Here is a 12,500-nt window from a genome sequence, read left to right as displayed (position 1 = left end):
TATATATATATACATATAGATCCGAGACATTGATTTTAATGTTCGTCGTAGTGTGATGGTAGTGTCCTTTTCTAAAAATAATGCATGGTCAAGGGTTCGAATAACGGTGATGGAATTGCATAATCAATATATTCTGTATACACACATACACACACATACACACACACACACACACACACATATATATATATATATATATATATATATATATATATATTTATATATATATATATATATATGTATATATATATATATATATACATACATACATATATATATGCATGCATTATTAAAATCGACAGCATTAAGGAGGTTGTTACTCTTCTTATGGGTATTCTCCAGCTTTCTAACCCAAAATCTGCCATTTGGAGGGTGGGCATAGACCAAGTTGCCAAAATGATTCATTTATTCAACGTTTCGTCTTACAAAGAGACATCATCAGGAAATTCTGTAAAAAAGATAATATAGACATACAGTAATAAACTTGGTCTATGACCACCCTCCAAATGGTAGAGTATTGGTTAGAAAGCTGGAGAATACCCATAAGAAGATTAACAACCTCCTTAATGCTGTCGATTTTAATAATGCATGCATACAAGAGAATCTGCTCCCCAGATATTCATATATATATGTATATGTATATATATATATGTATATATATATATATATATATATATATATATATATATATATATATATATATATATATATATATATATATATACTGAATGGTCCCCAGTGCAGATATTAATATTTTTTCAACCACATTAACTTTTTCACTTTAATTCCATGTCATCACGATCGAGACTGACAATGCGCTCGACGGAGACATATGCGGAAACTGATACGTAGTGAAGCCAAGGACTCGAACTCAGCTCCGACGTACCAAGTGAACAGTGACTAACCACTTGATGACGCAGTGGTTAGAGTCACTGTTCACTTGGTGCATCGGAGCTGAGTTCGAGTCATTGGCTTCACTACGTATCAGTTTCCACATATGTCTCCGTCGAGCACATTGTCAGTCTCGATCATGATGACTTGGAATTAAAGTAAAAAAGTTAATGTGGTTGAATATATATATATATATACATATATATATATACATATATATATATATATATATATATTGATAATGATTTTAGACAAATGATTTGGATGATGGAGAACATGAACACAGGGGAAGGCTCGGAACCCTAAACAGTAATGTTTCGTTTGCGTAGAACTTCTTCAGAGAGTGTACGTAGAACTGCAATTGAAGTTTATGTATTAAACCTAATAACCTTTTCGGACACTTGGGAAAGGTCGTTTTTCTGGAGTGTTCTAGAATTAATATACTAGATTGTTTAGCTAAATTTATAAACCCTCCTTGATGGTTCGATGAATTATTAGTTGAAATATATGCTGATTCTACAATTCTTCTAGTGAATTTATCAAAACATTTATGTAGCACTTCAGCTCCTCTCGAGTTTGGCAAATGATCGAATTTTTCCGCATGAACTACTAAAGAATTAGATATCCTATGTGCTTTTATGTCGTTTTTATGTTCATAAATTCTTTTTTCTAATCCCCTTGATGACTCGCCAAAATATGCCATTGAGCAACTATTGCACGGGATTTTGTATACGACGCTGAAGAAGTTCTAAGCAAACGAAACGTTAGTGTTTAGGGTTCCGAGCCTTTTCCTGTGTTTATATATATACACATATGTATATAAATATATATACATATGTATATGTATATCTATATAGATATATACATATATATATATATATGTATATAGATATGTATATATATATATATATATGTGTGTGTATATATATATATATATACATCTAAATGTATGTATGTATACATGTAGTTAGACATTCATTTACTCATTTATTTATTCTATTTTTAATTGCCCTTTAAGAGATGCGGTCCTCTCATTTGTAAGACCTAGCTCACGACTGTATCAGGGCATAGCCTCTCAAGGCTATGCCCTGAGTGGTTGTCTACAATTCTTTTTAATTCCTTTTAATTTATTTTAGATTGAAGTTATAGGCTGAGGTGACATTTTCCTATATCTCCTGATATAGAATACACATGGCATAAAGATTTATGAATCAGGTTATTGTTCTGACATGTTGCCTATAATCTGGTAAATTGATAATTTTAAAGTAGAACTCATAATATATGAAAATATGCGTTTATTGGAGCGTGATAGATCGTAACTACCCGGGGCCAGCGGGAATACGCGCGGCTGGCCGGTGCTAGGGAGGTGAAGGACGTGAGTTCGAATCCTGATCACGGCTCAGAGCTCAGGAAGGGTGATAGTCCTCATAAGCCAAATCAAAATTCCTTTCATAAGACACCGTCATAACCCTGGACAAGTAACGTTATGGACATAAAACCGAATCAAAGACATCGTTCCATACCTCACGCCCTCTCTGACTTCCCACTCGTCCTCTCCTTCCTCCTCTCACCCTCCCCGTCTTTTCACCCTCACCGTCTTCCTTCTCACTCCTCCCCGTTTTCCCCCTTACTCTTCTCGTCTTCCCCATCACCCTCCCTGTCTTCCCCCTTACTCTCCCTGTCTTCCCCTTTACTCTCACTGTCACCTACACTTTCTACATCTCCTCCTACACACCATCTTTGTCTTACCCCTCACTTACCCTGTCTTCATTTTCCTTCTTCTCTTCCAGTCACCCCTGTCGTGCACCAGCACATCTACTCCCCGCTCTGTTGGTTTCTCTCTTATCCTCCACACGCATTCTCTTTTTGTTCAATTTGCGGTCTTTCTCTTCTTTCTTTGCCTCTATAATTACCCTCACATTCTGATTAGTCTGTATACTTATGTATGTGTAAGTGTATGTGTGAAAGAGAGACAGAGAGAAAGTGAGTGACTGAGTGTGAGTGACTTCTCTGAACCCCTAATATGGTATTTCTTTTATTTCCGCGTTCTTAATTCAAATATTTGCAAAGCACTTCTATATTTTTGAATGGGCGATAAGACTATCTGCTGGAGCTATAAGATATACAGTAGGTATCCTTAACGCCACAGACAAATGTGTGTGACCTTCATTCTTGCGATAGTGGCGTTTATTACGAGCTATTCCAAGACAATTTGGTGACCTCGACAGTTACCCAACGGCATCGACACCCCAGTTTCATTTTTACGGAATAAAAGATTCGTTCTTGTTCTCTCTCCCTTTGTCTCTTTTCAGGCAGTTCTTCCTATTTTTTTTTTTTTTTCCTTCGAGTCGCCTCCATTCTTCTTGTATTATGAAATATGTTCTCTCGTATTTAATGGAGAGGTGGTTGAATGTAATCCTATGCCATGTGGGCGTGTACGGTCTCTAAACAGCGCTTATACTGCACACACACACACACACACACACACACACACACACACACACACACACACACACACACACACACACACACACACACACACACACACACACACACACACACACACACACACACACACAAACACACACACACACACACACACACACACACACACACACACACACACACACACACACACACACACACACTCTTTAACTTTGAATTAAAATTTGTTGAAACAGAGCCCTTCAAAGATATTTCAAAATAGCTCCAGTGTCGAGAGCATGTACTAAGTGCCGGGATGCCGACGCTTCTCCATCAAATGCTACTGTTTCGACATCTGCGTCTCATACCTATGCTGCGGCAGCTAGCCCGGCTCAAATATCTCTTACTTCTTTGATATCTGTCACTCGTACTACCCTTCAAATGGGACTGGAACAGGTCGGTAACTCCAATGATAAATTCATCATAGTTAACAAAGGTGCCCAAGCAAAACCGAAAAAGCCTATCAAGCCTGTCATGACGCGGAACTCGTTCGGTCCTTTGGCTGACTTGGATAATGAACCAGAAGACAGTGTTATTGTGGGAGATTCATTAATATGACATCAGTTAGAATAATTTTGTGGAAGAGCTCCAAAACGAAGGAAAAGATAATGTTTTCCCAGTGTCAAAATTGATGACATCACAAATGCCATCGATGTGTTCACTGATGATAAAGAGGTTGATTCAGTGTACATAGTGCATGTAGGTACGAATGACGTCAAGAACATACTCTAAGAAGAACTGATGAATAAATACAAACGTATGATAAGTGGGCTAAAGGCAAAGTGTGGCAAAATCATGATATCTGGGATTCTCCCTCACACTGATCCTGAAGGATAGTTTTACAACAAGACTTTCAGTACAAATGACCGCTTAAAGCCCTTGTGCTCAAATGAAAATATCGAGTTCATAGACTTGTGAAATTGCCTCTACGATCAATAAACACTTTTTAATCAAGGCGGGCTCCATCTTAATCCAATTAGCTCTGCTCATTAATGACGCACTGGAGGCATACGGGACAAAAAACCGAGAGCATAGGGGGTCTTGGTCCTCATTGTAGAAAACAGAAATCAGATATCCACTTAAAGACAGCAATTAAAAGTCTATCTAATCAATGCTTGTAGTATGAAAATATGTTCCAAGATCTTGCTGCACTTGCTTTTCTCAAGGACTATGATATTGTCGGGGTCACTGAATCGGGTCAAGGTAAACAAATCAGAAATACGGTTTCTATCGGGATTCTATTGGTGGTTGATTAGAAACCTCAAAAAAATTCTTAATCCTTATCGATTGACACAGAAGCCCGTAGAATAAACAAAAAATATATCTAATTTACTGTGGTGAAATTTTGTTAAAAATCTTTAATAGAAAATATATTTGGGAAGTTCAAAGTTATTCAAGTGCATTTTGGGTTCCTCGCCTACTATCGGTGGAGGAATAGAAACCTCCAAGAAACCTATCAATCCTTAGCTATTGGCACAGAAACCCGTGGAATAAACAACTAATATATCTTGTTTACTGTGGTGGAATTTTGTTGAAATGCTTTGACCAGAAAATGTTTTTGAGAAGTTTAAAGTTATTCAAACACGTTTTGGGTTCCTCACCTGCTATCGGTAGTGGAATAAAAACCTCCAAGAAACCTCTTAATCCTTTATCAATTGGCTCAGAAACGCGAAGAATAAACAAATAATGTACCTAATTTACTGTGGTGGAATTTTGTTGAAATATTTTGACTAGAAAATACTTTTAGAGGTTTAAAGTTATTTAAGTGCGTTTTGAGTTCTTCGCCTGCTATCGGTGGCAGACAAGAAACCTCCAAGAAACATATTAATCCTTATCAAATGGCATAGAAACCCGGAGAATAAACAAATAATACATCTAATTTACTGTGGTGGAATTTTGTTGAAGTACTTTAATCAAAAAATATTTTTGAGAGGTTTAAATGTATTCAAGTGCGTTATGGGTTCCTTACCTGCTATCGGTGGCAGACTAGAAACCTCCAAGAAACCTCTTAATTCTTATCGATTGGCACAGAAACCCGTAGAATAAACAAATAATATATCTAATTTACTGTGGTTGGAGACTTTGATTATAGAAACAATGACTGGGAAATTTTAGTAGATCAGGGAGCGAATTTTTTCTTAGATGTGGTGCAGGATAACTTCTTAAAACAAATGATTACCGACCCTATGAAGGGAGAGAATATTCTGGACTTACCCATAACTAATAATGAGCACATAACAAGTAACGTAAAAGTGGGAGATAGTCTAGGCTCTAGCGATTATCAAGAAATAAGATTTAATGTTATTTGGGAAGAATTAAAAAGTACAAATAACGTTCAAGTACCGGGCTTCGGGAAAGACAATTTTGACAAGATCAGAAACTATATGAGACATTTTATCTTAAGGGACCGACCCATGGGGCTGTGACTGGGTCAGATATACGGTCAGTCCAGACATCATTAGCGCGGTCAGAATCAGGTCACGGAGGTTATGCGTACTTTAGGTCAGGTCACTTGCAGGCACGGGGTCAACAGCTAGGTCAGCGATTTGGATGAAATGTATAGTAACCTAACAGATTTGATTATAAATGCACAAAATAATTCTATTCCCGTCAAGTCAATATGGAAGAACAGTAATACTCCCAAATGGATGACGGACAGGCTGAAACATGAGATCGGAATGAAAAGAGGACTTTACGTAAGGATAAAAAAACGGGGAAATACACCTTAGATCCAAATATAACGATATGCAAAACTGTTTCAAAAGAATACGCGTACAACAAAAGGTAACTATAAAATTAAGGTTGCCAGACAAGCGAGATCCAACCCAAAGGACCTCTTTCATCTCTACAGAACAAAAAATAAGGAAAGGGCAGGCCCAATTCAAAATTGCGAAAATGTCATGATAGAATCGGAGGAAAAAATGAGTGAGGAGTTTAACAAATATTTTCTCTCGGTGTTTACTAAGGAGAGGTTAGATAAAGTACCTGACTGCGATCCAATTTTCAGTGGGGATGAAGAAAGTAGACTATCTAATATCAGCATTAGTAAGGTAGAAGTAGTCAAGGATATTGAAAGAATTAAAGCTACAAAATCCCCAGGTCCAGACGAAAGTTTTCCGAAAGTGCTTAAAGAGTGTAAATTTGAAATATGGGATCAGATAACAGGCAAACATTGTTCCTGTATTCAAAAAGTGATATAAATTGTCTATATGCAACTACAGGCCTATCAGTTTGACATCAGTTATAAGTAAAATGCTTGAATCAGTAAATTAGACAAATGTAGGACAAAATCCCCGAGGACTAAATCCCATAGGACAAATTTCCGGAGGACTAAATCCCGTAGGACAAAATTCCGTAGTGCAAAATCCCGCACAAGGGGGACAAAATACCAAAGCTACTGCTCAATTTACATAACACTTACATAGATATACATTAATTCCTATACTGTGTATACCAGGGAGCATATTGCTCTTGCTTGATTCATAATTTATTTAGAGTCAATAGAGGACAATGTTATCTAGTTAGCAAGTCCAGTGTTTACTATCAGTGCATACCTATATCTAATACATTGTCCAACGCTATCCCTGAATTCATCCAGAGACTTTCTCCCACAAGATCTAAGCAGAGACCAAACCTACCTCACCTAAAGGAGTGATGACAGGTGGTAATGGACAACTGTCTGGTGTAGGTCTCATGGTCTCTTGCAGTCTCCTTTATTCTTATGCGATAAATATAATTATATAATTTAAGGATTGTGAACCAGTGATATGAACTGGTGATGGGTAACTAATAATAACTATGGGGAAAACTGATGCAGCGTTTGATAAAGTATTAAACGCTTCCATTTGTATTTTATGGAGTCGGGCAGTCTATCTTGTGTATGATGTATTACATCGAATGCATGAATCTTATTTTAGCAGGCGAGGAGCCCAAAACGCACTTGACTAACTTTAAACCACTCAAAAGTATTTTTTGGTCAAAATAGTTCAACAAAATTCCACCACAGTAAATAAGATGCATTATTTGTTTATTCTTCGGGTTTTTGTGCCAATTTATAGGGATTAAGAGGTTTCGTGGAGGTTTCTATTCCGCCACTGATAGCAGGTGAGAAACCCAAAACGCACTTGCATAACTTTAAACCTCTCAAAAATATTTTCTGGTCAAAACATTTCAACAAAGTTCCACCGCAGAAAATAAGATGTATCATTTGTTTATTCTCCGGGTTTCTGTGCCAATCGATAGTGATTAATAGGTTTCTTGGAGGTTTCTAGTCTGCCACTGATAGCAGGTTATTTTGAGGAACCCAAAACGCACTTGAATAACTTTAAACCTCTCAAAAATATTTTCTGGTCACAATAGTTCAACAAAATTCCACCACAGTAAATTAGATGTATTATTTGTTTATCCTGTTGGTTTCTGTGTCAATCGATGGAGATTAAAAGGTTTCTTGGAGGTTTCTATTCCTCTGCCAATAGCAAACGAGGAACCCAAAACACACTTGAATAAATTTAAGCCTCTCAAAAATGTTTTCTAGTCAAAACATTTCAACAAAATTCCACCACAGTAAATTAGATGTATTATTTGTTTATCCTATCGGTTTATGTGCCAATTGATAAGGATTAAGAGGTTTCTTGGAGGTTTCTATTCCGCCACCGATAGCAGGCGAGGAACCCAAGACTCACTTGAATAACTTTAAACCTCTCAAATTTTTTTCTCTGGTCAATATATTGAAAAAAAAAATCACCATAGTAACTTAGATATATTATTTATTTATTCTACGGGTTTCTGTGCCAATCGATAAGGATTAAGAGTTTTTTTGGAGGTTCCTAATCAGCCACCGATAGAAACCCGATAGAAACTGTGTTTCTTGGGTGTTTACCTTGACCGACTGAATCTTGGATAAACACTAAAAACAGATATTTCTTAGCAGAATTTAGTATACAAGGGTACTCGATATTCAGTGGTGATTGGTCACAGAAAGCAGGTGGTGACGTAAAATCGCGCCTACACACACAGGAAATTACTTAACCGCAAATAACAAACATTGAATCTAAATATATGCAAATTTGTACAAGGTCCGAAAAATAATTCTTGGCCTTATTTACCGATCACCAGCTCAAAATAAAAATATCAATACTGTACTATATGAGTATATTTTAGATATTTGCAATAAGAATTATGCTATTATTATTAGAAATATCAACTTACCAGTAACTGTATAGGGTGGAACATTAAATTCGCGCACCGGTCATGGGCTCTATTCAGATATCTTGGAAAGTTCTTTGTATCAACATATTCGCGACCCAATATGCGGGCAGAATGCTATTGATGTTATTCTTTCCACTAACGATAACCAAGCAACAGATGTAAATGTTGGACCGAAATTCAGCACAAGTGACCACAGTATCCTCACATTCAACATTGAATGCAATATTGAGCTGCAAAACAAAAGCTTCGAAAAAGTATCAAACTTCCAAAAAGAAGACTTAGAAAAATGGTCAGAAACTTACAGAATACAGGATGTTAAACAAAAATTGAGATATATTGAAGAATTTGTTTCAGTACGTGATTGACGACCATTAAGCAATACCAAACCTAAATGGTGAAATATTGATAGTGAAAATATTTTGCTATCCAAGAAACATGCATATAGGAGATGTAAATAAATATTTAGCCAATTACATAGAGTACAAAAGATGTCATCGAACAGTATATTGCCTCTAAATGCAAAGAAATTCCTAAAGAATTTTTCAGGTATATCAAGGAAAAAAGTACTCAAGAACACCAGTGGTCCCCTGCAATCAGCAGCGGGGAGATAGTAACAGATGAGAGTGCAATGGCAGACATCCTAAACGATTATTTTGTGTCTGTGTTTACTATTAAGGACAGCAGAAACGAACGGCCAGTCCCACCAGGACACAATATCCACATGTCTATTTGGCATGGATATTGCAAAACATAACGTGATGCGCATTATAAACTTAGAATATACAAATTGCCTGGACCGGAAAAAAATTATCCAAGAATACTGAAGGAAGTTAGAGAAGCAATCTGCAAGCCTCTCAGTGTAATTTTTTAACTCATCTTTGCAATCTGGAAGAGTTGTGCAAGAGTGGAATCTAGCAAATGTTGTACCCTTGTTTAAAAAGGGTGACAAATCCAATCCTGGTAATTGTTGGCCTTACATCAGTTATCTGTACATCATTTGTCTGTACATCATTTTGTCTGTACATCATTTTGTCTGTACATCATTTTTGTCTGTACATCATTTTGTCTGTACATCATTTGTCTGTACATCAGTTTTCTGTACATTAATGGGGTCTATCCTGAGAGACAAAAATGTAAATTTCTTGGAGAAAAACTATATTACTAAAGATTCACAACATAATATCTGTAATAAGCGCTCTTATCTAACAAACTTTCTTAACTTCTTACATGATATTTGTGGAATGTATGATGAAGGGAGGGCAGTTGACGTTATATATCTTGACTTTCAAAGAGCTTTCGATAAAATCTCTCATAGGTTATTAAACAAACTAGAAGCCCATGGTAGATTATGGCATGTTCACCGATGGATTTCTGAATGGTTGTCTGATTGTAAGCAACATGCTGTTCTGCATGGAAAATGCTCAGACTGGTACTGTGTATCAAGTTGAGTGACCCAGAGATCAGAGCTAGGTCCTGTACTCTTTCTGATATATATTAACGACCTGGATGAAAATATAGTGTAAATTATCAAAATTTGCAGATGATACCAAAATTGGAAATATGGTGATATCCATAACACAAGAATTACAAAGTGATTTGAACACTATGCGAATGGGCAGAAAATTCCTAGATGTTTTTCACTATGGGGTACTGCATGGTGGGATGATGAGGGGAAGAGGGTTGTTGAAGAGAAGAAGCGAACATTTACGGACTAGTTGCAAAGTAGGACGAGGGAAACATATGAGACGCGCAAAGAAACAAATAAAAAAGAAGAGAAGCAAAACATAAGATAAAGGAGGTAAAAGGGAGGGCAGATGTAAAATGGAGGAGTATGATGAAAAAATTAAAGTAACAAAAAGATGTTCTGGAGGGAAGTTAAGAGAGAATGGGAAGGTGAATCAAGTAGATAATAGGGGGTTAAAGGTGTAGATGGAGAGATGACAATTCAAGAGGATGCGGTAAAGGGAAGATGGGCAGAGTATTGTAGGGAGTTACTAAATGTGGAGGATAGTGAGGGAGTGGTAGTAGCAGTGGGATGCGCTAAGGAAATGACGGTGATAGGAAAGGAAAATGGAGGAGAAATAAGAAAAGATGAGGTGCAATTAGTTATCAAAATGATGAGAGATTGTTAGGCATCTGGATTACATGGGTGTCATAAGGCGTGTCTGAAGAAGGGAGGTACAGTAATAGTGGACTGGTTAGTGAGGTTGCTTAATGTGCATGTAAGGGAGAGTAGAGTGCCGGAGGACCGGAGGAGTGCCTGTATATTTCCGCTTTACAAGGGAAAGAGGAACAAATGTGAATGCAGTATTTTCAAAGGGATAAGTTTGTTGAGTGTACTTGGGAAGGGATATAAGGAGGTTTTAATTGAGAGGATTAGGAGAGGAACAGAGAGTAATTGGTTAGGAATAGTGTGGATTGAAAAGTAATGATTGCGTGGATCAGGATTTTGTTGTAAGACAAATATGTAAGAAAGATTTAGGGAAAGGTAAGGATGTTTTGTGGCCTTTATGGATTTGGAAAAGGCTTATGACAGAGTAGACAGGAAGGAACTGAAAAAGATTTTGCAAATGTATGGGGATTGGTGAGAACTGTTAAGGGCAGTCAAGAGTTTTTACAAGAGTGGTAGAGTCTATGTTAGTATTGGAAATGGAAAGAGCGAGTGGTTTGAGGTAAAGGTGGGACTGTGTCAGGCATGAGTCATGTCACCATGATTGTTGAATGTGTACATGGATGGGGTGGTGCGGAAGGTAAATGCGATGGTAATTGACAGGAAACTGGTGATGGTTAAATAAAATGGTGAAAAGTGAGGGGTGAGCTAGTTGTTCATTGCTGACGACACTGCACTTATGGCAGGGTCAGAGGATATAAGTATATGTACATGTATATGTATATGTATAAGTATACACACACACACATATACATATATATATATATATGTATATATATATATATATATGTATATATATATATATATATATATGTATGTATGTATGTATATATATATATATATGTATATATATATATATATATATATATATATATATATATATATATATATATATATATATATATGAGAGAGAGAAATGGGTGGGGAAGGGCAAACGAAGATGTGTTGGGAATAGAGTTTATTGCCCTAACGTTTCGACCAACTTGGTCTTCTTCAGAGGACATGTTGCATTACAAAGGATCACAAGTCTTTATACTCGCACCGAGGGGGAACCCGGCCAGCTGTAAGTGGATGTGTCAGGTCTTGTCTTCGGCTAATGATTTAATTACTAAGACACTTGCTGTTTTTGACAGGTATTAAATCCGTCTCTGTCATTGTTATTCTTATCGCGACCAGGGAAATCTTTTACCAATCTTTCCTCAACCCTATCAAGTGCCCAAAACATTCAAGCACTCCCCAATTTACACCATATATATATATACAATACATATATATGTATTTTTATATATATACATATATATATACATATATACATATACATATATGTATATATATATATATACATATATATATACATATATACATATACATATATGTATATATATATATATATATATATATATATATACATATTTACACAGGGTAGTGGACAGGATGCAGGGATGACCCGTCATCCAGGAGGTGCCAAGATAAGAGGGAGTGTGGAGGGGAGTGGAATATATAGAAAATGGAATAGGTAGGAGTGGTTTTTATGTCTTTTTCTTTTGGGCTACCCCCCGTGTAATGGGGAAAAAGCCTTTGGTATATGTATGTATATATATATATATATATATATATATATATATATATATATATATTTATATACATATATATATATATGCGTGTGTGTGTGTGTGTGTGTGTGTGTGTGTGTGTGTGTGTGTGTGTGTGTGTGTGTGTGTGTGTGTGTGTGTGTGTGTGTGTGTGT

At 36.5% G+C, this 12,500-nt stretch overlaps 1 protein-coding gene across 1 annotated transcript in view; it reads left to right on the top strand.

Annotated features, from left to right (window-relative positions):
* The window catches only part of LOC143031505 (synaptogenesis protein syg-2-like), a 251,393-nt gene that overhangs the window by 122,455 nt on the left and 116,438 nt on the right, over positions 1 to 12,500 (top strand). The window lies entirely within an intron of this gene.

This window comes from Oratosquilla oratoria, chromosome 1 (genome assembly GCF_046742065.1).
Source record: "Oratosquilla oratoria isolate Oo_2021 chromosome 1, ASM4674206v1, whole genome shotgun sequence".
NCBI lineage: Eukaryota > Metazoa > Arthropoda > Malacostraca > Stomatopoda > Squillidae > Oratosquilla > Oratosquilla oratoria.
Note: the sequence above shows the minus strand (reverse complement) of the source record. Positions and strands in the feature narration are given on the sequence as shown.